Source organism: Cinclus cinclus, chromosome 1 (assembly GCF_963662255.1).
Source record: "Cinclus cinclus chromosome 1, bCinCin1.1, whole genome shotgun sequence".
Lineage (NCBI taxonomy): Eukaryota > Metazoa > Chordata > Aves > Passeriformes > Cinclidae > Cinclus > Cinclus cinclus.
This window is the reverse complement of record NC_085046.1, coordinates 104,092,433-104,115,825: the sequence shown is the minus strand read 5'-3', so window position 1 is coordinate 104,115,825 and position 23,393 is coordinate 104,092,433.

Below are 23,393 nucleotides of genomic sequence, written 5' to 3'. Positions count from 1 at the left end.
GTTCTTGGTCTTCACAAGAGGATAGTCCTGTGTCCTGCATGACTTTGCCATTTTTTCTGGTTATTTAACATCTCAGACTTCTGCAAGTTCATTCATAACTCAAGATTGGGTGTATTCCCCTCTATACAGTGTTTTCTTCTCTGTGTTTACTACTTAAATATACTGAGTTCTAACCTTTGACCCTTCATGCTTCAAAACATGAAGTTTTTCCTTCAGTGCTATATTTCCACTTCGCTTGTGGACTCAGCATTCATATCCCATTAGCTTTCAGACTTATAAGCCTAAGGTTTTGGCTACAAAATTATCCACTTTTCTGGTCATCCTCTGCTTATGCTTTAAGCATGGAACCAGCATTTGCAAACTCCATCAAATTTGGTCCAAGAGTCAGTGTGCCTCCCTTTCAAACACTTTGATACCCTCTTAGATCATTATGTTTGCCACACTGCATTTACCTCCACTTGTACCTGGGAGACTCCAACTTTGCTTCTCACTCTTTTTACTTCTAATGTATTTTTGTTTTCATAGCTGGCTTATATGCCTACCTCAGAGGACTGGCTCACATTCTGCAAACTTAATTTTTCATTGAGTAATTTAATTTACTCTGCAAGCTATAACAGCTTTCTTAAGCGTTAATCTTTAACATCTTCCTGTAGTTTATCTGATTTTCCCTCAGGTTCACCCCAGATCAGTAGCTCAGATTTTCTGTCTACCTATCGTTTCACTGACATCATGCATTTTCAGATATACTATGAAAGACTACTAAGATTTTCTTCAGTAGTCTTTGATATTTCCAGACTTCCTGCTACAGCAAGTCTTTTACCATTTGTCTACTCAGCTTTGGGTTGAATTTTGGTTGGTTGGTTGATTGATTTTGTTTTTTTGTACTCTACTTGATCTAAAATAATTTGGGGCTAGGTATTATAGTAGAGGTCTAATGCTTTCTTAGTCATCACCAAGATGTGACTTAAATTTCTGGCTTTGAGCATTATTGGTAAAATCTGTATCTTGTGAGAACTATTAGGGCAATAATTATACACATTGATGAACTCTCCTCTCCTCTCCTCTCCTCTCCTCTCCTCTCCTCTCCTCTCCTCTCCTCTCCTCTCCTCTCCTCTCCTCTCCTCTCCTCTCCTCTCCTCTCCTCTCCTCTCCTCTCCTCTCCTCTCCTCTCCTCTCCTCTCCTCTCCTCTCCTCTCCTCTCCTCTCCTCTCCTCTCCTCTCCTCTCCTCTCCTCTCCTCTCCTCTCCTCTCCCCTTCCTTCCCTTCCCTGAAAATACAAAATAAGCCCTATGGTAAGTGGGGTGCCAATTCAATGGAGTTATTTATTACTTAAGCCATCTCAGAATTGGAAGTACAAAAGATGGTATCAACTTTTAACAACTGTGTTGCACAAATAAAGACATCAGAATTATGAAAAACCATGTGTCTATTTTCTCAGTGCTCATGTGATAAGAGTGTGGGTAATTTGTTCTCTGTTCCTAAGCAGAAATAGGAGGGATGATAGAATAGAATAGAATAGAATAGAATAGAATAGAATAGAATAGAATAGAATAGAATAGAATAGAATAGAATAGAATAGAATATTCCTCTTTATGGTACCTGTGTACTTGCACCTCTGTAAGTGTTTCTTCACAAGAAAGGAAAACGTAAACTTAGCGAAACAGATTGTGAGGCATATTATAATATTCTAGGTTACACCAAGAATGGTGTATATATATATATATATAGGAGGAAGAGCAGTAGACTTTGAGTGCAGTCCAAGTTCACTTTACAGGGCAGGCCTTTGATGCAGGGAACTAGCAGGGACAGCTGCTCACTGAAGGATCCAGCCTTGACTGTAAAGGAGAAGTGTCTTAGCACAGCTGTGGGCATATTAGCTGGTGAATGCCATTGCCTTTTTGCGTTTATATCTTCAAGTGCAGACCTTTGTAACAATGATAATTTCAGATGTGTTTCAGAGGCACTCGAGCAAGCTACAGTAAGCCTCTGAGAATTTATTTTCATCAGGAGCCCTGCAGCCCACATTGACTTTATACAATACACTATGTCCTCATGCTGCATAGACATTATTGATGTGGAACATGAATGTGAAGAGCAGTTTGAAAATGGAAGGTAAGGAACTTGCACTTCTTAGTTTTCAGGTTTGATAGCCAAAGTTTATGCTAGTTAATGTATCCTTTAATAAACTTCAGATCTCACCATATAAGAGTATCCATTAATAAAAAACATGTTTTACAAAACCTGCAGTTTGGGGACCTGTGGTTTAATACAAAACTATACACAAATACATGTTTCTGGGAATCAAAACCCAATAGAAACACATGCACCAGATGCAGGTAGTGGGTTTTTTTAATGTTCAATTATTTTCTGCTATTCACCCCTTGAACCACCTAGATAATTTTCACCGAGTTATTAATCAGGAGAGACATGTCTTATTTTCTTCTCTTGTCTTCAGATTTTGATGTTACTTGATCAGAAAATTTATACATGTCAAAATATTTAATGGCAGTACTGTTTATTTTTAGCTTGAAAAACAAGGAACTCTGTGTCTATATCTGCTTCATTTTGTGAAAATGTGATAATTTAACTTTTCTGTATAATGACATTTAAATTTAAATATAATAACATGCAGTAAATGTGCATGCTGCTATTTGAGATAACTAAAAGCAGGTTCAAAAATAACACATATTTTTCAAATCCCACCTGAAGAAAAATGTTTGGAATATAAATTTTTGACTATTTGAAGCACAAGTATAAAATCTTTGGGATTTCCCCAGAACGAAATTTCACGTTGTAACTTGATGCTCTGATTTCTTGCAGGAGCATCTGTCTTATAAACTGTGCTGTCTATGCTAATTTATGCACCATTTGACTAAATAGATCGCATCAATGAAACAGAGGAAAATATTTACATCTTTTGCTCCAGTGCATTTGTCTTTTTTGGTTTTTTCTTGTTTTTTTTTTTTTGGTTTGTTTTGTTTTGGGTTTTTTTTTTTTTTGTGTTTTTGTTGTTGTTGTTGTTTTTCCAATAAACTCTCATAGACCTAGGATTTACAATTATTCAAATAAATATTGGCACAGGTAATCCTCAGACAGGTTGGAGACTCATTGTTGTAGCTGCTACACAAACATCCAGTGTGTGCCAGGCTGTGTCCCACAGCAGTCACAGTTTGAAAACACAAGCTGTAACAGGTGGATGACAAACAAGGAGAGAAGTGAAGTAACTCTTACAGCAGAAGGCTTTAGTGCAACCAATTAGTTTTGCAACTGAAAGTCCACTGGTGACAGCACTGAAGAAATGTTTCAATAAAGACATAAAACTCAGTGTTTCCTTCTGTTTGAGCTTCCTAATAATATACACAAACCTGCTGTCAGCAATACTTTACCAAAAATTGTCATTTTTTTGCAATAACGAGGCAGTATGATCTACCCTGCTAAGTAACCAGCCTTTGGAAGACTGTTGAGAGTTCATAAAGCTTTCTAAAGCATGGACTGTAAAATAAAAATGAAATATTAGTTTAATAACACTAGACCAACAGTTTAATGTGCTTATAATTTTCAAAGACCCTAGCAGTAAGCATCAAGATCTTATACTAAATTCTGTTTTCTTATTTTAAAATTACTTTACATCTCCCAGTGGGGACTTTAAAGGTTTGCTGCAGCATTCTATCTAAAGAGAATCATGGATGATAGCACATATGAAAATATAAAAGCTAACACAATCAGGAATATTACAACACCCAGTATTTTGTTTTTCTTCAAAATGGTGCTAGTCTTCCTAAGAAATATTGAGTTAATGCTTCCAGTAAGGCATAAGTTCTCATCCCCTGAAAAATCTCCCCATCACTGAATCTTTGAGGTTTATGTTGTGGTCTTCTGTTTGATCAGATTTTTGGATTTTTTTTTTCTATCTTTATTTTTTTTTTAATGCCTGATGAAGTCAGGTGGATTATAGAACATCTCAAAATTTGAGGACTTTTAATCGTTTATGATGTCTTTGGCAAGTCAATTGTAGCAAGAACATGGAGACTCCTTCAGCAGCTGGCTTGAACTGTGAGTACAGACTCAAAGCACCTCTGCCACACTAATATTGCTTCACTCCAGCATCACTGTTTTACAAAAATATAATTTTCAGATTCAGGTCTATATTCTAGAATGTGCTTCTTGGGAACAAAGAAGGTTTTCCCAATTTATTTTAAGTCCAAACAAAGAAGGCCCCTAACATAAACAACAGGGGTCCTTGTGTGAATGAACTAAGCCTACAAGCTAATAGTTTCCAGGTATAGATTCTGTTATATACATAACTTTACTCTTAGCTAAATATACTTCTTATTCATACAATTTTTTAGTATAAACGTATGCCATTTTTATTTGGCTGCACACATAACTCCATATATTTTCTGAAAAGTCACTAAATATGTACATGGAGAATGACCATCTTTCAAGGCTATGAGTATTTTCATAAAATAATAACATAGGATATAATGGAACATATTTTCTTTCAGTTTACTTCATGTTTTTCTTTTGCAGAAAGTAATATCTCTTTCTGCATCAATCTTTATTGATTCAGGATACACAGGTAGTATTTACAAGTTTTATATTGAAGGGCAGGACCTCATGGGGGTAACTCAGGAGATTGTTATTCTAAATTTCGGGATACTCAGAATCATACTGCTTTCCAATGTCATTGATTTCCAAGGTTTCCTTTGCTTTTCCTCAACTTGCAGAGAGATCTTACAGCTACGTGTCTTATAAAAGGAACTGTCAATTCTATTCCCAGGCTCATTGCCCTTTTCTTGATGTGAATGACTTTCTGTTTTTAAGAATGTGCACTCTTTTCTAAGAAATAAAAAGCAGGCAACAAAACAAAAACAGAGGAAGGGTGAATTTGTCCTTTACATTTGTTCTCTGGTCTCAGGGCAAAGGAGTAAGACCTGAAGGGTTGTGTGAGATCTAAGAGAGGCTTCTTTTTAGGTATTGTAATTCTGCCTGCTTGGTGGGTAGGACTTTCTTTCATGCTATAACACATAGGTTATTTTTCACATTGGTATTTTAGACTTTTTAAAATTTTTGTTGGTTGTGAAGGCTTCTAAATGATATAGTTATTGTGTTGTACATAACATAATGTGTGATACCATATGATGTGATTAATATCCTCACTTGAATTTTTACTGTAGAATGAAAACTCTATCATGTACATCCAAGAGAAATGTTGCTTTCTGATCACTAAGAAAGTTAATGACAGTGCCTGGAATAGGCCTTTATGCTATGAACAAGTAATATAATAATTGTTCTCTATGCCAACCAAACAGTAAATAGTATTGGGAATCTCTCTGGCTTTTTTATTTATTATGTATGATTTTGTTAGGCAGAGACTTTCCTCTAGTGATCTGGGTAGAGGCCAAGCCCAGGTGAGGAAGAGAATCTCGTTCTGATTTTTGCTGTCCACTCTCCATTTCCCACTTTCCTAAACAAACCTCGGATGAGTGCAGGGAGCACACCATGCATTGCAATGAATTCTTCTGTCACTGGCAATCACCCAGTTAATGGTTACTAGGAGCTTTTATTTTTCCAGGGTTGTTTTGACATATGTCATGTTGATTGATATATTCCATCACCTAGGTGGACAGGCTTTCCCAGGAAAGACAAGAGCCAAGTGCAGGCTAACGCTGGCAATATAGGATCAGTTCAGCTCATGGCTTTCTTCAAAGGGCTCCCAAGAAGAGACTTTATATAAAGTCTCACAATTCAGGTGGGTTGCCTGGGCAGATTGCAAGTAACTGAAAGAGCAATGGTAGATCCTCTGCTGTATGTAATAATATATGCATATAAAATATATATGTTGTATGAAAATGTTGGGGAAAAAATTGCTCAGGAAAGAATATGGATCTGTTTGTGTTTGTTAATTAAAGGGAAATTAATTTACATTCTTCTTCCTTCTGTTATGGAGAACTAGGAAGGACCTTTTTTCTCCACAGAATACTTTCATGCTATGTTGAGGACATTCCTTGTTTGCTGCATTTTCATTCATAAAAGATGATTGAACTAATTACTGGGGTGGTTCACGTTATTCTCATCTGGCTCTCAGCTTCTTAAATTCCGGCAGATATGGCATCACTCCAGTGCCTTGGACCACTGAGAAGATGTGCACAGCATGGTGGCTCAGGACCCTCCACTAAGCTACTCAGTAGGATTGCAATGTTTCTTTTAAGGACTCTTCACAAGATAAGGCAGTTGTAATGAAAAAAATCCATCAATTCTCTACTTTTCATAAGGACTGTCACTGCATTTGTCATTAAGGGATGTTTGAAATAGACAAGAAATACAGATATCGTTCTATTAAGAGCTTTTTTCCCACACTACTTGTTTCTGTCAGTTGCCTATTTAGGGAACTACATTTTTACATCTCCAGGTGTAGTTGAGGGTATAAATGTCTTCTTGATCTAATGGAACATTTGGTATTCTACCCTATCCTTTTTGTGGCAGTACTCTCCAGTCACAAAACATTCCACTTCTGAGTAAGCAGCTTTCTAAAATGTACTTCACCTTCAGCATCCTATCTAATGAAGATAAAATGGGTGGCAAACCAGAAAGATTAAAGTGTTTCCACTTTTCTGTACTTCATCTTTTTGCTTATCTCTCCTTTCTCTTTAGCCTGAATAACTTATAAATACTAATAAAACAACTTATACTGTAACACACCTGTTTTCCTGGCAGGCTCTTGAGAGGCAGTTCTTTGAAACGGGTTTCCATTTCTTGATTTGCTCTCCAAAATGTTTGTGGGCCCTTAGACATTAAAACTTTTCCCTTCAATTAAAATATTATTAAATGCTTCCAAGGTAGTTCTCAAGTATTATGGTGAAGTATGTTTTGAAAATGCAAAAGCCCTCCTTTTTTTTTTTTTTTTTGTACAGGTTCTGCATCCCAAGAGATACAGACATAATCAGTGCTAGACAAAAAGTATGCTACTTAGCTGTAGGATGAATCACTTGCCATGTCTCTTGCTCCTAGATCTTTCATCGTAAGTTTAATAGCTTTTCATACTTTTATATTTTCTTCCAGAGAATCTATATTTATCCCTTCATAAATCTTACGCCCTGTTAAAATCCATCCACTTATGCCAAGCCTAGTGATTAAAGTGTACTGCTAAAGTTTCCCAAAAGTTGGGCTATGCTCATAAAGTCTACTCTAAATTATAGCTGTACTCAGCATAGATGGAAAGGGTAAGATCTGAGGTAAAATATTAGTTGCTCACTAGAATGGTTAGGAAGAGATAGATGCCTCAGACATGGATTAACCATAAAGTTAGATCAGAAATGGATTTTTTTAGCTTGGTAAATTGAACTGGGAAATAAATTAGGTCAGAGCAGAAACTTTGGAGAGTTTCAATGAAAGTCTCCATTGTACCAAAACTTCAATTTCTCACCTTGAGACTAAATAAAAGACGTAAACGGTCAGTATTTACTGAAATATGTTTTCATGTCTTTTTTGCCCATTAAAGATTAAACAATTTTAAAGTGAAAGTGAAAATTTCAGGAAGAAAATAATAATGCATTAGAAGTTATAAAATAAAACAGTAAATTAATGATCAATTAAAATGAAAAAAATTCTATTTTTTCTACATTCAGTCTCTCTTTTTTTCTTTCTTGTTAGTTTTTTTTTTGTTTGTTTGCAATTGTCCATGACCATTTGGTATTTTCTCAGAGTGTTGCTTTTCCCAAAGTTCTGTTTTAATTTCATGTGCATGCTAATTTCGTGATTGCTGAAAAAAAAATAGTCCAGTTAATGTCAGCCAACATTCTGTATTAGATCTCTTGAAGTTAGGCACTAGGATGTGCTGAGGTCAGGATTGCACTTTAATTATTGTTTTACTGCAGGACAGAGATGTGTTCACGTGGATCTCAAAAAAAAAAAAAATGTTCTTCATCTTAAGGTCCAGGATCTTGAAACACCTTCTGGATTGTGCTCCCTTTGCTCTTTCTTTTCAAACAAAATTGGAGGTCCGTAAGTCTTTCTAAATGCTATCACACAAAGAGGAAACGTTGGTATTCCTTCTGCTTTTAGTCCACTTCCTGCTTAGTGGTTCACCTCTAAGCTGGAGTGAAAGGAAATGGAGTGATCTCTTTGGAGTGATGGACAGGAGGACAGAAATATCAGAGAGTACGAAGAGGAAAGGTTAATCAACAAGGAGACCAGCCATTAAATCTCTGTGTGCTCTGGCATTGGTGAGACACAGGTTTTCAGAGAATTATGAAGAAATATTTCTGGTGTTATAGGGCTGCTTAGAAATGCAACGGCTTGGCCAAAGACATGATGATGCCTTTCAGAAACAGAGCAGGCCAATGCCACTAAGGCAGTGACTGCTCAGAGGCAGAAAATGAGCGCTTGCTAACAGACAAGAGATGTTGGGAAGGATCCTAAATGATATGACTAATGTCCCTCACTGTACTTGATGGTAAAATCAAGTGACTTATATTTGATATAGGAGACACCTGCAAGGCTTCCAGACCATTCATTTCATGGGACTAGCACAAAGCACATGTTTGCTTGAAGACTGAAGGGAAAAATCTATAAATTCATATTTGTAAAAAAAAGCTGTTCTGAAATCAGGGAAGCCAGGCAAAAGCCAGTGAACTACCACTGCTGTTAGCAGTTATCTCATGCTTTGGAGTGGCTGCTTGGTACTTATGAAAAGCCTTTGTACTGGGGAGGGAAGTCCAGAGCTCACACCACTCAGACACTCAATTTCAGGGTGGACAATTGGGCCAGGAAGGATTCTGCTGGCTGGTAATAGACACCTTGTCAATTTAAAGGTGGAAAGGGATATTTTAGACATTATCAAGAAATCTGACAAATAAATTAAGATGCTTTTGCTGGAAGAGTGGAAGGATTGTGGCAGTGATATCCAAAACAAATATAATGCCAAAAGAGCTGAGGTCTTCTAGGGCTACTCAGGCTGAACTCTTCAGGAAACATAATTTGGGTTCTTACTTCAGGCATGGATTCATAAAGACTCCTCAGCCCATGCTGAAGTCAATAATTTTTAAACATGAATTTGCAATTAGAGCATATGTTTTACATTTCTTGTTGCTTGAGAAGCTTAGCCTTTTTCCAGATCAGCCAGCTAGTAAGTTATCTATTCAGTGAATGTAAATAATTTGAAATTGAAATATTACATAGTAAAAGCAGAATGTCTCAATAGTGCTTCCTGTCTATGCATTTATTTTTGGTCTCTTCTGCTTAAAATCTCCTTCAGCTCCTTATTACCTAAAAAAATATTTTTCTGCTGCCTATTGCAGCTGAAAAATCAGGTATTACTCAAATTTATGCAGTATTTGCTACTTTAGTCTTCACTACTGTCATATAACATAGGGAGTATTAATGTTATTTTGCTTTGGAATTGCAGGGCATGTTTTATTAATAGTTCATTATTAAATTAGTTCAAAATTATTTCAAAATATTTTAAAAACAATTTCAAATTAAATTATTAAATGGCTTCAAAATTGTGTCTTTATAATTAATTGATATTAAATTATTTCAAAAATATTTTCTGCATAATTCTAATAATTTCAATTAATCAAACAGTGACCATAAAAAATTATAGAATAATGTAAGTTGGTCATGCATATTTAATTTCCTTAAATGAGTAGTAGAGTGATAGCCTGGCATAAGAGAACAAGTGCATCTTTCAAGGTGGACACAACTGTTGCTTTAGCAGCTGAAGGAAAACAGACTAGATGACTGACATGTCATTTCTGTAGCTAGACAAATGAATCACTCCAATTTGTAAAGTTCAATAGCTTATTAGAATGCATTAGTATATTTTTTTGTGTCTAAATGATTTTTACTTTCATTTGATGGATTTATCTGTGAAAAATTGTGGTTTGAGATTTTTAATTTACATGAAAGCAGTATCTGCTTTGCCTCTAAATGTTTCTGACCAGCAAGTAAAAAAGGAATAAAATAACATTTAAAGAGGGTTATTATGTTTAGAATCCCTTAAGTATTGACAAAGACCTTTTCATTGGTTTGAAGCTGGTGGTCCACAGTTTCCAAAGAGGCACATGAAAATGAAATGGCTTTTGGACCATCAGAAGTGCCTTTATACCTGCCCTCATCCAGGATAAGTCAATGGAAATAGAACAGAAAATAAAATTAATACTACAGATTTTCATCAGGATTTTTCACTCCATAATGCAACTTTCATGAACTGGATTTAATGAGGCAAGAATGCCCAGTAAAATGTATCAGTGTGTCTAGACGTGTCTATATTTGAAGTGTGTTGAAATATCATTCCTGAGAAATTGCAGCTTCTGTGACAAAAAAACCCAATTGAAACAGGAGTATGGTTGAAGAGAATATAGAGTAACATAATATTCATCACGGTTTTCTTCAGAAACAATCCATGTTAAATTTATGGTAAATATGTTTATCTCTACTTATTTCCTAATTCTTTTCAAATCGATGCTCCTGTTTGAACTTTTTGGCTTTATGTAACCTTCTTCTGCAAAGGATTTTCAAAGTTCTGTTCCAGCACAGTAACCTTATGAAGTGTTAGTCATTTCTGATATTTAAAGCCTCCGGTAGAATGATAGCTTTCCTATAATTAGATCAATGCAAAAGACTGAAAGGGACAATCTAGGAGATTTTGTTCTCAGTTTAAAAGTCAACCTCCTCTCTGCTGGCTGAATGATTTCAGACACACACCAAATAAATTACCATAAAGTGAAGTTTATCATTATCACTCTATCATTATATTGCAGTAGCCCCTCACTTCCCACTGCACCAGGCACTCTGCAGATGATCACCTCCATATAGCTTGAACTCTGAGCTGTCAATATAGAGAGAAGACAGGGAAGCAGAGGCATAAGTAGCCAAAGTGATTTTCCTTCTAGATTAGACCTTTTTAAAAATGCAAGAGATAAATTACATTTAACAGTGACTCAGCTCAATGCAGAAGGTGCAAGCCCTGTGCTGGGACCAAAGCTTATGTCATGTCATCAGCCCTCTCTGCTGTGTGTCTGTCAAAACTCTGGGAACAGGGAACTTTCCAGGATGATGGCTCTTGGAAAGGAAGTGGGGAAAAATATCTCTCATAAGAAAAATCTGAGACCAAGTGACAACCACAAAACTTCTGCACGCTGTGGCATTCCCTGTATTTAAGGACTATCTTTGCTAAAACAGAATTCCTGATTTCTTGAATCCTAGATGAGCATCCAGCATAGTATATTCAACTACATACATGTTACCACTATATAAGTATATATATATATAAAATTGCATATATATGTAATATATATCCAGGATTATTACATATACATATACATATACATATACATATACATATACATATACATATACACATACACATACACATACCTATACCTATACCTATACCTATACCTATACATACACATAATAATTCTGAAATCTTCTAAATTCTCTGCTATAGAAATGCTCCACTATAGAATAAAACCCAAGCTGCCTTATTGGGTTTTCTGCATCTTCTTGACCGTTGCGCTTGTGTTTAATAGTGTCCTCATTGTGACTACCGTAAAAATCATAAACTTTTTAGTGGAAAGATCAATGTTATCTCAGGCAATTGGAAGCAAGAGCAGAAGTTATCTTGTCACAGCTCAGAGAATAACCATACTTTTTGGTTTAAGCAGGTATTAACCATTGTGCTACTTTATCTTGTTTGTTGCCCTGTCTCCCAAAACATTCTCTGTTGAAGAGAAAAAATGTTCTAATCTGCATTTTGCCCTCATATGTTTCTAATCCAGACAACACAAATGGAAATTAAATTGCACAGGATGGTACAATCAATAGCAAGGAATAACTTGAGGTAATGTGATAAATGATAAATAATTGCAATGATAAGCAATTCCATTAAGGCAATCAAATAGTTTATGATGCCACCATAACTTTGAGCCAGCATTGATTTCAGCTAACTATAACCATACAGAATTACAAATCTACTGTGCAGTGAGTTTCTTAATTATGCTGGTTTGGAGCTGTGGAGGAGGACAGTATAAATGGGAGGAAGAACACAGGAATGTGCAGGAATTTGAAATACCTCACTCTGTGTTTCGGTACATTATGCTATAACTGTTCATTTAATTATCGGGTTCATGGTAGTGTAAGTGTGGTAAGAATAGATGGTCCCCATTCATTTAACTGCTTCCCATCTCTTTTCAGCCAACTGTTACACATCTCCTCAGCTTATTGCCTGGGCCCTCTCTCCCACGTTCCCTTCTAACTCCTCTGAGTCACAATTAGATTTTCTACCCTTTAGCTGCAACTTGTTGGCAGATGGTTTTGGCTGAATTTAGACAGGCACAGATGTCTTCATGCTTGCTGTCTTTGCAAACAGAAAAAAAAAAGGAAGAAAAAAAATAACCACAATCGTATTCCATTTTCTTTTCCTTCACTCTTTGTGTGTATGTCTCCACGAGAATCCTACCTGCCCCACCACAGAGATAATGGCAGAAAGACCCATTGTCCTGACAGGTAACAACAACTGATGTCTATATTTGTTGATTTATCTTCAGAAGGACTAGAAGATTACAGATCTCTTATAGATACAATCCTCATTTAGTATGGAACATATTTAGAAACTGAATTAGAACTAGTAAATCCTTCCCATGAGTCTATCACGTCTGGTGATCTTCTGTAGACAAACTATGGCTCTTTCTTTCTTGCTTGGTTTTTTGCTTTCTTGTCTAGAATTCTGTTCCTCTTAACTCTTAATATTTAACACAATGAAAGGAGGGAACGGTCATTAGCATTTAGAAAACATGGAGAGAAAATAACTATCAGTTTTTGCAGCATACATTTTTTCAGAAAAAATATGTTCCTCTAAATAGTTAGACATACTTCTGTAGTGAGTGCAATTCTTAACTGTTCCTCAATTAAAGCAAATCTAAAGATAAAATCATAGCTATTTTAACACAACCCCTATTTTATGTAGAAAGAGTAAACAATAGTTGAAAAATTTCCTCATTGAAAGACATTCTTAGAAAGGCGTAGAGAATATATAAATCGATACAAAATCCTAGGGTATGGGTACAAATTTTGCCTCTCTAACCTCCTACTTGGTTTCTGTATGAGCAGATCTGAAGAAAATAAATCCTCTTATCTACTAGCTAGGATCTAGAAAATTTGTCCTAAAACTGAACTTGGCTACTCTCTTATTTTTAATTTTTTTTTTTTGCATTTCTGTATTGCCACTTTACCATCTTGTAGAATTTAGTGTGAAAAACTGTGCCTCAAGGCATGCATCTAAAATAAGAATAAAGAAACTTCAAGGGGCATAAGCAGTGGCCATCTTGACAACTTTTTCCCAAGTAATTCATAAGGGTTTTGAGAAGCAATGAAAGAGGCAGTAGTACTCTTCAGCTAGTCTTTAGAAGTGTCAGAATCTACAAGTCTCCAGATCCTGGATCTGCTATGCATCTGATTTATTTAATGTTCTACAAGTAATCTATAACTAAACAAATTTCTTCATAGTGTTTTTGTTCTTGTGTTTCTGTACCTACATAAGTGATAAGAGCTAGAATTCAAAGAGGAAAGTGGTGTAACATGGATCATTAGAGACAAACAGAAACCTACAAGGCAATTTATTCTGCTGGTTCATGTTCAATTTGCATTTGAATAAGGTTCATTTCACCGGAGCATCTAAATCTAACTCTAATTTAAATTCACATCTAAATCTAATTTTAGCAAGAGCCAAATAGTTTAAAAACTTGTTATTTCTACTAAGAATTTTACTCAAAACATGAAAAATTGTAATTATGGAAAGATTATTTTTATTATAGGATTTGCTCCTGGTTTAATAAAAGTAAATGCAGATCACTAAATGCAGTTTTTTGAACTTGAGGGAGAAAAACAAAATTAATTTCCTGTAGAAATGAGGTCTGTATACCACCTGTAGTAGATCCCCCTTCCAGAGACTTAGCACAGAAAAGGGGACAGCTTTTGTGTGAGAAATCATTAAATTTAAACATTAGTTATAAATGTTGCAAAATAGATATAAACCTGCTGCAAATTGAGAAAAATAACATTGCGTGGATGACACATGTAGGAAAAAGCAGCACTAGTGCATTTTTAGAAGTATGGCTACTTTAAAATATTTGTCATCTGCAGATTTGCCACAATAATATCTAAGTTCTTTCCAAGAGAAACGGATAATGTTAAGGAAGTGCATGAGAGTTTTAATGAGCTTCTGGCCTTTCCTCCCTACTCACAGTGAAAATTTCTTTGCTCCTTAGAGATAGAACATGGCAATATTTGGAAGAGGACATCTTTCATTGTGACTCTAAGTGAAGCAAGATTTGACTCCCACCATGGAATCCAGCATCTAGCATTTAATAGGAAGAGAAAACTAAGGAAGGAAGAAGCAGCATCAACAAACCAACCCTCAAGGTCTGAGCATTGCCTGAGTGCATTTTTTGCCATGTTAAACTATCAGGAGAGCTATCTTGTGCAGGCAAGTAGAAGAAGAGGTTGGAGAACTGATGATTCAAGAAAGCACTTCAGGATTTCATATTTTTTTCATGTGTTTTCCATTAGACAACACTTGCCCAGCTGTAAGAGTTTTTTAACATCAACTGGAGCTGGATGCTTGACATAGCTGAGGCTACATAAAATTCTGAGTACTCCTGTCTCTGTTGGAGCTTGTGTTTCCTCGCTCCTACGTGTATTCCTAAAGGATTCAAGTTCACTTTTCTTCAAAAAGGATTTCACTGTGCTAAAGGCATCAGGGCTGCCTACAGGCACAGCACCTGTATGATGCATGAGAATCCAGCTGTGTGGCAATTGCATTGTTTGCTCCTTTTCTACGGCAAGCAGGAAAGCTTAAGACTCATCCTCCAGCCATATTAATGGTTATAGGACTGCACTTGGGATTTCAGCACAAAGTCAGAGACAACTCATCTTCATTCTACCTTGACGCTCCAAACAATACCCATGTTTAAAAAGCAGCATCACTCAAAGGTGTTTCTGGACCTCCCTGTAAGCCCAGAATTTCCCTGCTTGGGAATTAAGACCACTGTGTTTCTCCTCTGCTCCTCAAGTTGTACAGCTCTGTATATTTCCCTGGACTTGCTGCAGACTCTTTTTATATTCTCCTCTTTCACATTGTCCCAGAAAGCTTTTGCAGCTCTCTTCTTGGGACGTGTTTTTTGATTACCACTTGCTGGCAAGCAATTAACACCTTGTCAATGATGGACATTAAAAAAATACATATCCATTTTGTGAAGTATTTTAAAAATATTTTGGTTTATAATTATGTATGAAGAAGACATGCTGCTCGACAGAAGTATCCTCCTGAAAGAAGGAGAGAGCACAGAGATGCTAGGGGAAGGGAGGGAAAAAGAGACCCTAGTTAAGTACTCAAAAAATGAAAAAATTTTGAAAAAAAGAAAAGATAATATATATTTTGATGTTATTTCTGCCTTTAAATTTAAAATCTTTCCTCATTATGGCCTCGTTGAACTCTATAATATTTTAGGGCATTTGATAGCCACTAAATGCAGAAGTGATCCCAAAGTTTACTTTAGTTTAGTCCCAAATTTCAAGTTTTTGCACAACTGGAATTGCCTAGTGCTTGCTATTTGCTGCTGTAGTTGCATACATGAAGCCTGTTCCTGACTCACAGGGATTCGGAGAGACTTTAGTGAACCTACAGACTTCCACAAAGATCTGCCTGTCCAGTGTCCTACCAAATGTCTGTGTAAGAATTGAGAATTTGAGACTTACTTTTTTTGCTGACTTTTACACAGTGGAATTATTTACTTCATTATTTCCTGTGCTTCTGAGGTTCCCAGCTGACTTAATAAAAAATTAGGCAGAAATCTACATCAGATAGTGAAATATACATTTACGAGCTGGCATGTTTTTCCTGCATGTGAAAATAAACACACAAACTGTCTCTGCAGCATAATGTTTTTGTTCCTACCCCTAAGAAACATGTAAAATAAGCACGTTTTTCCTCCAATAAACACACTCTTTAGTGCATCAAGGAGTTAATGTGGGTCAGTAATTTAATAACATTTTGGCTTGTATGAAACAGTTTTTCAAGGAGAAACAGACATCTAAAATGCTCGTGCACAAAAGTTTCTAGGAGGATCTATCAAACATATGTGGGTTTTCTTTCCCTAGGAAATGTACTAAGCATAAGAAATATCTTGCCAGGTGAGGAGTTTTTTCCTCCACTCGCTCAAGGTGACTGTTTTGTTGATGCTCAGACAGCAATTACAATACTAGAATTTCAGCTCACTTAGTGCTTATGCTTACCATTCCTATCACTTTGTCTTGATTATAAACAAAACTTGTGAGAATTTATGTTGGAAAGGAAGAATCTGGTGCCTGTGTGCAGAATACAGGCTCCTGGGACTTCCCAGCAAGGAACATACTTTGTTCTCAAGATGATTTATCTTTTAGAGTCAGCCTGTGCTCCCCTGTAGGGTGCATAACCCAACTAGTCTTACCTCATCTCCATTTACCTGCTTTTAAAATTAATTTTCTATTATATTTTTTAAAATACATATATTGTTGCCCATTAAAAAATAGCACAAATACAGAACTATAGATAAATGTGGGAATTCATAGAAACTCCATGATCAGCCTTTAACCAAATCACTGGAAGTCAAATACTTTCCGGTGCTTAATACAGAATATATTTCTTTCTCTCTTATTGTTCCTTTTTCCTTATAATTGTACTTACTAAAGTCAGAATTTGAGAAATATCACAGAAAGAAAATATTCTTGAGAATGGATGTGTAGCTGGTGAAAATATTGCATTCCAGTTTATTCTGGACAATAATCAGTCAGAGACCCACCTCTTTTGCCCCATCTTTTAAGAAAGTGAAATAAATAGTTTTGAGAAAATATATAATTTTAAAATATTTCAAAGATTTAAAAGGCATGAATATTAGCATGTTTTTCCCTTTGTCAATAAATTAAATCAATTGGCAAGAATTTTACAGAGAAAAGGCTTTCATGTTTCCATCTGCCACTCCAAAATTCCTGAAAACCATTTGAGTTGTGAAGTAAAAATCCAACAGCCCTGTAAATAAAGGAGGTAATGTAAATCTTTAACCTGCTACTCAGTGACATTTTTTAACTATTGAAAAAGTTTTGAAAACTGGCAAAGTGATCAAAACAAGAAAAGAAAAAAAAGGGAAAGCTTATAAACAACACTCTAGATCACATTCATTTTATTTCCATTGGACACAAAAGGGAAGTAAGGGAATGAATACTATCTGCATTTTTGTGAATTTTATTCCATTTTTTCAACCAGATGTAACTGTAAATCTCAGAAGATTTCAATAAAGGTGCTTAAAATTAAATCATAATTGGAGTAGAATGCATAAAAGCAATTAGAGATTTAAAAAGTGTTTTGTATAGTTCTGTTTGTAATTCTGAAGAGATTCATGAGAAAATTCATGTAGATAAAATCAGGACTATTTCTGAATATTACCCTGGTATTTCTCTGAAATGAACCCATTGCATTTTGGTGATTTTTATCCAACTTTCTGATTAGGTTATCAGTAGTTTTAATTGCTCTTAAGTTCCTGAGTTTTCCATTTGGCTTAGCATTTCAATGACCTTGACTGTTGAAAGTGTCTAGGAAGCACTGCAACTATTGGACTACCACACATAGTGAAGTACTTTGATTTTGATACAATGAAAAAATTTAAGAAGTATTTAGATCTCTTTATCTCAATACCCACAGTATTGCTGAGAGGAGGATTTTTTAATCATTAACATGAGGTTATAATTAACATTAACATTATCTTAACAAATTATCATTAACTTTTTTTAAGGGGGAAGCATGAGTTAAGGATACTGATCACAATAAAAAAAAAAAAAACAAAACACTAATAAGTTAGGGAATGTTGATATTAAATCAACCTTCCTGATCTTCATTTAGCCCTTCACTCCAAAGACAGAAGTACATTTAAATCTTTCCATAGATGTCCTGCCTCATTTAGCTGGCAACAGTGATGCTCAGATCAGAATAATGTATTTAAAAAAAACCCCTGTTTTCTCCTAGTCTTCAATCTCCTCTCTCTCCTCACATCTAATATACCAAATGCTATTTGTGCATTGGTGTACAGACAGAATTGCTCCTTTCCTAACATGCTTCTGGATGGCATTTGTCATTGTATTGCCCCAGTAACTAATCCACGTATCTGGTAATGTATTAATAATTAATTTCCTAATTCTCACAACTCCTGAGAGGTATTATCTCACTTTTATTGCTTGGAAGCCAAGGCAATGAATATAAAACCTACTCATTTCCTTTGGACATATAATTTCAGACTTTCCAGAGGATAACAACCGAAACCCTCACTTTAGACATTTAAAGCACATTCCTGGCTGACACATCTGTCAGTGCTCTTCAGAACATCAGGCACCAGGACCCCAGGTTTTTCCCCTCAGATAATGAGCTTCTTAAATTAAAGTACCTTTCCTTAGTATAATATCTGAGGCAATGCAAGGAGATGGTTCTTAGTGACAGGATGCAATTGATATGCAAGGAAAATGTCCTTTCTCCACAAGCTGTCACAAGCCCTTTTCCTCCCTTGCCTTCTTGATTTTGCATGCAAAAGGCAGGGTCCTGCAGCTGGCATTTTCCTTCTCTTCACAACCCTCAGTAATCCCCTCTCTGGTGCAATAAGTGGAGCAGGGAAGAAGCAGAGTGTGATCAGGCAGTACAATATGACAGTGTCAACCCACAGACTTGGGTGGAAGTGGATGGATTCCAGGTACCTACCCCAAACCTAATGCACCCCAACACAATCCAGAGCTGGGAAATGTCCTACTTAGCCCAGAACAAGATGTTTTCATGGAGTGAATAGCAGAAACAATTTGGAATGTTTCTCTGTTGTATGTGCAAAACAAGGTTTTTTATCCAAAAATAAGCCATACTCAGCTAGGATTTCGCAGAAGCTAAAAGCAATATATTTAGCATGAAAGATAACCCTTTGTTTGTATTAAGTGTAAACTCCAAAGTGTAAAGGTGTATTCTTTTTGAGATAATGTTATCAACATGCTTTATGTTGGAAGAAAACTAAGTAGTTTCCTGTCATAATCTCTCTCTTTTTTTTTTCTTTTTTTTTTTTCCTTTTTTTTTTTCTGAAAGAACTAAAATATTCAGCTGTAAGAGTAGCGGGGTGTGTCTGAAAGCTGTGTGTGAAGATATGTGTGTCTGAAAAATTATTTTGAAATAGATTCCAAAACCTCAAAATTTCAGTTCAGAAGTTTCAAGTGTTGTGAAGTTATCTTCAAATGAAAAGAAGCTCACAGAGAATGTGAAATGCACCTCTATGAATGCAAACTTGTCAGCCTGCTTATGGAATTGCTACAGAGCTAATACCCTCTTTTAATGCTGAGGACAAATAAAACCCTGATAAGAATGAATACAATAATTTTCAATGATTCAAGAAGTTTATCCCGACATATTTCTTGCTAATTAAGCTGTGAGAATAATTGATTTTTTCTGTGACAAATGTGGAGAAAAGTAGGTTAGTGACAGAGTAATTACTGCACATAAATACCTAAAAAAATGCAATTTTGTTTGACATAATGATCCTTTTGATGTCAAGTGTAACTTTTATTTCCTGGTAGGTGTAAAACATCAAAATAATAATAATAGCAGCAATATAACCTCAGATAGATAAATGCTTAGACATCTTCAAGACCAAAATCAGTGCTGTCCAATCATGATTAATGAACTTAACATGTGAAATACACCAGTTTTATCTCCAATGGTCAAATGTACCAGGAGAAGATGTCCCATCCTGTCTTGGGTGTGTGTCCTGACCCCCCGCTGCTCAAGGCAAAGGTGGACAGCAAACCACCAGCACAGTCAGTCTCCACCACTGTCCCCTTTCAAATTATTTCCCAAATGCTAACTGGATTTGATCATAACTTCGGCATAATTTAAGGGGAGAGGAAACCTAGTTTTCAACCAACTTATTATCTCGAATTATTCTCTTCTCGTTCCCAAGCTCTCTTCAAGTAAAGCTACCTTGAAGATAGCCTTTAATGAAATAGTGCATCTCAATCAATGCTTGATGGCTGAGTTTTCTTTCCTCTCTTCTTTTGGGAGATCTTTCCTATTTCTGTTTCACACCTTTGGTCTTTCACACCTTTTATTACTTCACACCTCTGGAATTTTTTTATGTTCTTTTGCCTCTCTATTTCTCTACTTCATCAGTTTTTTGTACCCAGCAACATGGAAAAAAATGAACTAAAAAAGCAATGTGCCTGTGGTATTCAGAATCTTCTATTGTGTGAGTTGTAAAGGCTTTTTGGACTTCTGTGAAACTTGCAGTTCTTGTCAGTGGATTATTTTCTGGGTTTGTACTTCTGTAGTTCGGCTTTTGTCATGTGGAATGAATGGATAAATTTGTCTGGACAAGCCTTTACCAATATCAGTAAGGAAGGGATGACAAGACCTGTGCCTGTATGGGATTTTATCAATTTTCTTGTAACCTCCTGCCCCTGCCCAAGTTCCCCTCAGATGGAGCAATGCCTAATTGTACATTATAGATTTCTTCATGGAAAGGCCTTTCTCTCATGTTTTTGACAGTAGTCAGAGATCAAAAGAGGAAATGCAGACCTAGCTGACTAAATGAATTGCTTCATATCAGGTTGCAAATATTTATGAGACAGATTTCTTGACACAAAACAATGCTGACTTTGAAAGGTAAGAAGCCCATCATTAGATTATAAAAACAAGCAGCACAATCTGAATTTATGATATTATTTTGGAAAATATTCTTAAAATAATACCTTTAAGTGAATTATAAATGAAGCAGGCTCCCATTCAGAATGCAGAGCATGTGACATCATCGTTTGTGTATCCCACAGCCCAACTATGAGTGAAAAATCAAGTTTCCTAAGTCCTGAGCAATTAATGGTACTGGGAAAACTAAGCTGATAGCAGATAGGAAGAGGTTTCTAGAAGCACCATGGCAACAAGATGTTCCCAGAAGTTACAAGCCAGCATTTTAATTTCTTGTTTTATTTGCACATCATATGCATTTGGCCCTTGTTACTGCACTACTTTTCAGAAGTGTTATTTCCCCTGCAGTTGCACTGTTTACTCCCTGAAAAATAAAATACAACTGTAAAACTTCAAGGTAGTGTTCTGTCATGAGTCAGCTACACCTCAAGGCACCCTGCAGGGACTATTTCCACAACCATTACCATGATTTATGATAACAAAGAGTGTAAGGTGGATAAATATTCCACCCTGGGCAACTCATGAAGGAACTAAGATTCTTCATGCACTTAGAAAAAGCAGAGCAACCTTAGAGCCAATATATCTGTGTGCTCTGAAAGAGTGGGTAATTAATGCAAAGTACAAAACAGAACACTGTTAGGACTATAAAAGCATCTTCTTAGATTTTTTCCAATTTCTCCACCATGTCCGAACCTCATCTTACATCAAGCACAGGGTTGTTGGTAGCATAAGCCAAAGCTGGGACCGTGGCTCTCTTAATTTGTGTACAAATATTTCCAATAACCCAGCAGTGAATCTGTGTCAGGCTAAGGCTAAGGCCTCACACCTCGCTAAGACAGCAGGATACTGGGAAATGCAAAATATTACTATTCTGCTTCCTAGTTTGGCACACCTGAATTGCTAGAAATCTGGGGTTTCTGTCTGCTATCTGCTCACAGGGGAATTCCTGTTTTGACAAAAGAATGTGAGGCCACAGTTATTGCTGTGGATGGAAAGGATCTTATGGGAACAGATCGCCATCACAGTCTTCTTAGATATTGAGTGATATCTGTATCAGAGCAGCAGAGCTGTCTCTTAGGTCTATGCTGTCCATCTTCTGCCCTGTTCTTCTTCTCCCTGGGTCTTGATCACACATGAGTCATTTCACGTGGAATCTGTACCAGCATGGGGTATCTGAAGGGGAATTTATATGTTGCAAAGTTCCATTGAACTGCTAAGTGGTGCTGGAGCTGCCTGAATGGCCCTCAATAAAAATGAGTTCCAGTTTTTCACAATTTTTCAGGGAGTCCTCTGACAGCCATCTTTGTCTTTGAAGAATTTTAAAGGTGAACAAGGCAAATTAGATAATTAGAGAAATGCTGTGAAAGTCCCTGTTTGGATGCTTGGTTTCCATAGGCTTACGTGTATAAATGCTTGTAAAAGTCAGTAGGCTAAAATTTTAGACTAGAACAGGTTTGCAAAACTTAGTGGTCCAAAATTTATAATGAGAAACATCTATATAAAATTTTCTAGAATAAAGTCATAGGACTGATAGATCGATATAAAAACACTACAAAGTCCTTTAAAAAGTATTTTTCATCATTAATAGATTTCAAGTGAAAAAATGAACTTAAAATTTTCTGTTTCTGAACAGCTGTTTTCTTCTTTTTTTAAAAAAAGTGATGGCATGACTAAGTTCTCTCATGGACCCATCATAGCTGCAGGATAAAAATCCATTTGAAAGTGAGAGGATGAATTGTTGGGCACTTCTTGATAAGCCTGTAAGATCAAAAGTGCAACTTCAGAACCACATGAGCCTCAAGCACTGCTGCCTGTGTGTGCTTGCCGGTTCCAGCACAGCTTAAGGGATTTACTGGGGCCTATCTGGCGCTGCAGTCCTACTCTAGAATTTCTAATATCTTGTGTTAAAGCTCTGTCTACTGACAATTGTCATGACAGCCTGTTGCCTCACCCAGAGATCATGAGAACTGATGATCCAAGTAGAAAAGAAAAATTAGAAGGAACATGGGTTTTCCTCGGTGGATTTTTGACTTTGATTATTAAGAATGGGAATATTTTCATTTTTCTACATTGCCTGCCAGCTGGTTTGTCTCTCAAGAAGCCAATGTATTTTTTAATCTTTGGCTTTTCTGAAACTTTGTCAGAAAGATTCAGTTCAAGTGTCACTCTCACTTGTTCCAGTTACCTCTCTAGAGACCAACCCTGTAAATCTGGGGTAGGAAAAAATAGAAACCAATATTTTTCCCTTTTGAAGCCACTCAGACAAGGAAAATACATTGTCTAGATAGTCTTCATAGATCATAGAGATTTAAAGGAGACAAGCAAAAGAATATACTGATCTACAGTTATTGTCTGAAGATCCAAAAAAATAAATGTAATAGCAGAAGTGCAAGATAAACAGCTCAAATTAAGACAGTAATAACCCTGCTACTAAGCAACAGGTATTATAGATGACACGAGTAGCAGGCACTTTTATTCTCTGTTCTATGTCCTTATCATTGTACTAAATCAGCTCTAGGAGAGTAATTTGAAATTTTCTGAGTCTCAAAGTATCACAGAAAGGCTAAGGCTGAAGGGGATCTCCAGAGGCCATGTAGTCCAAACCCCTGCTCAATCAGGGCCACTTGAAGGAAGT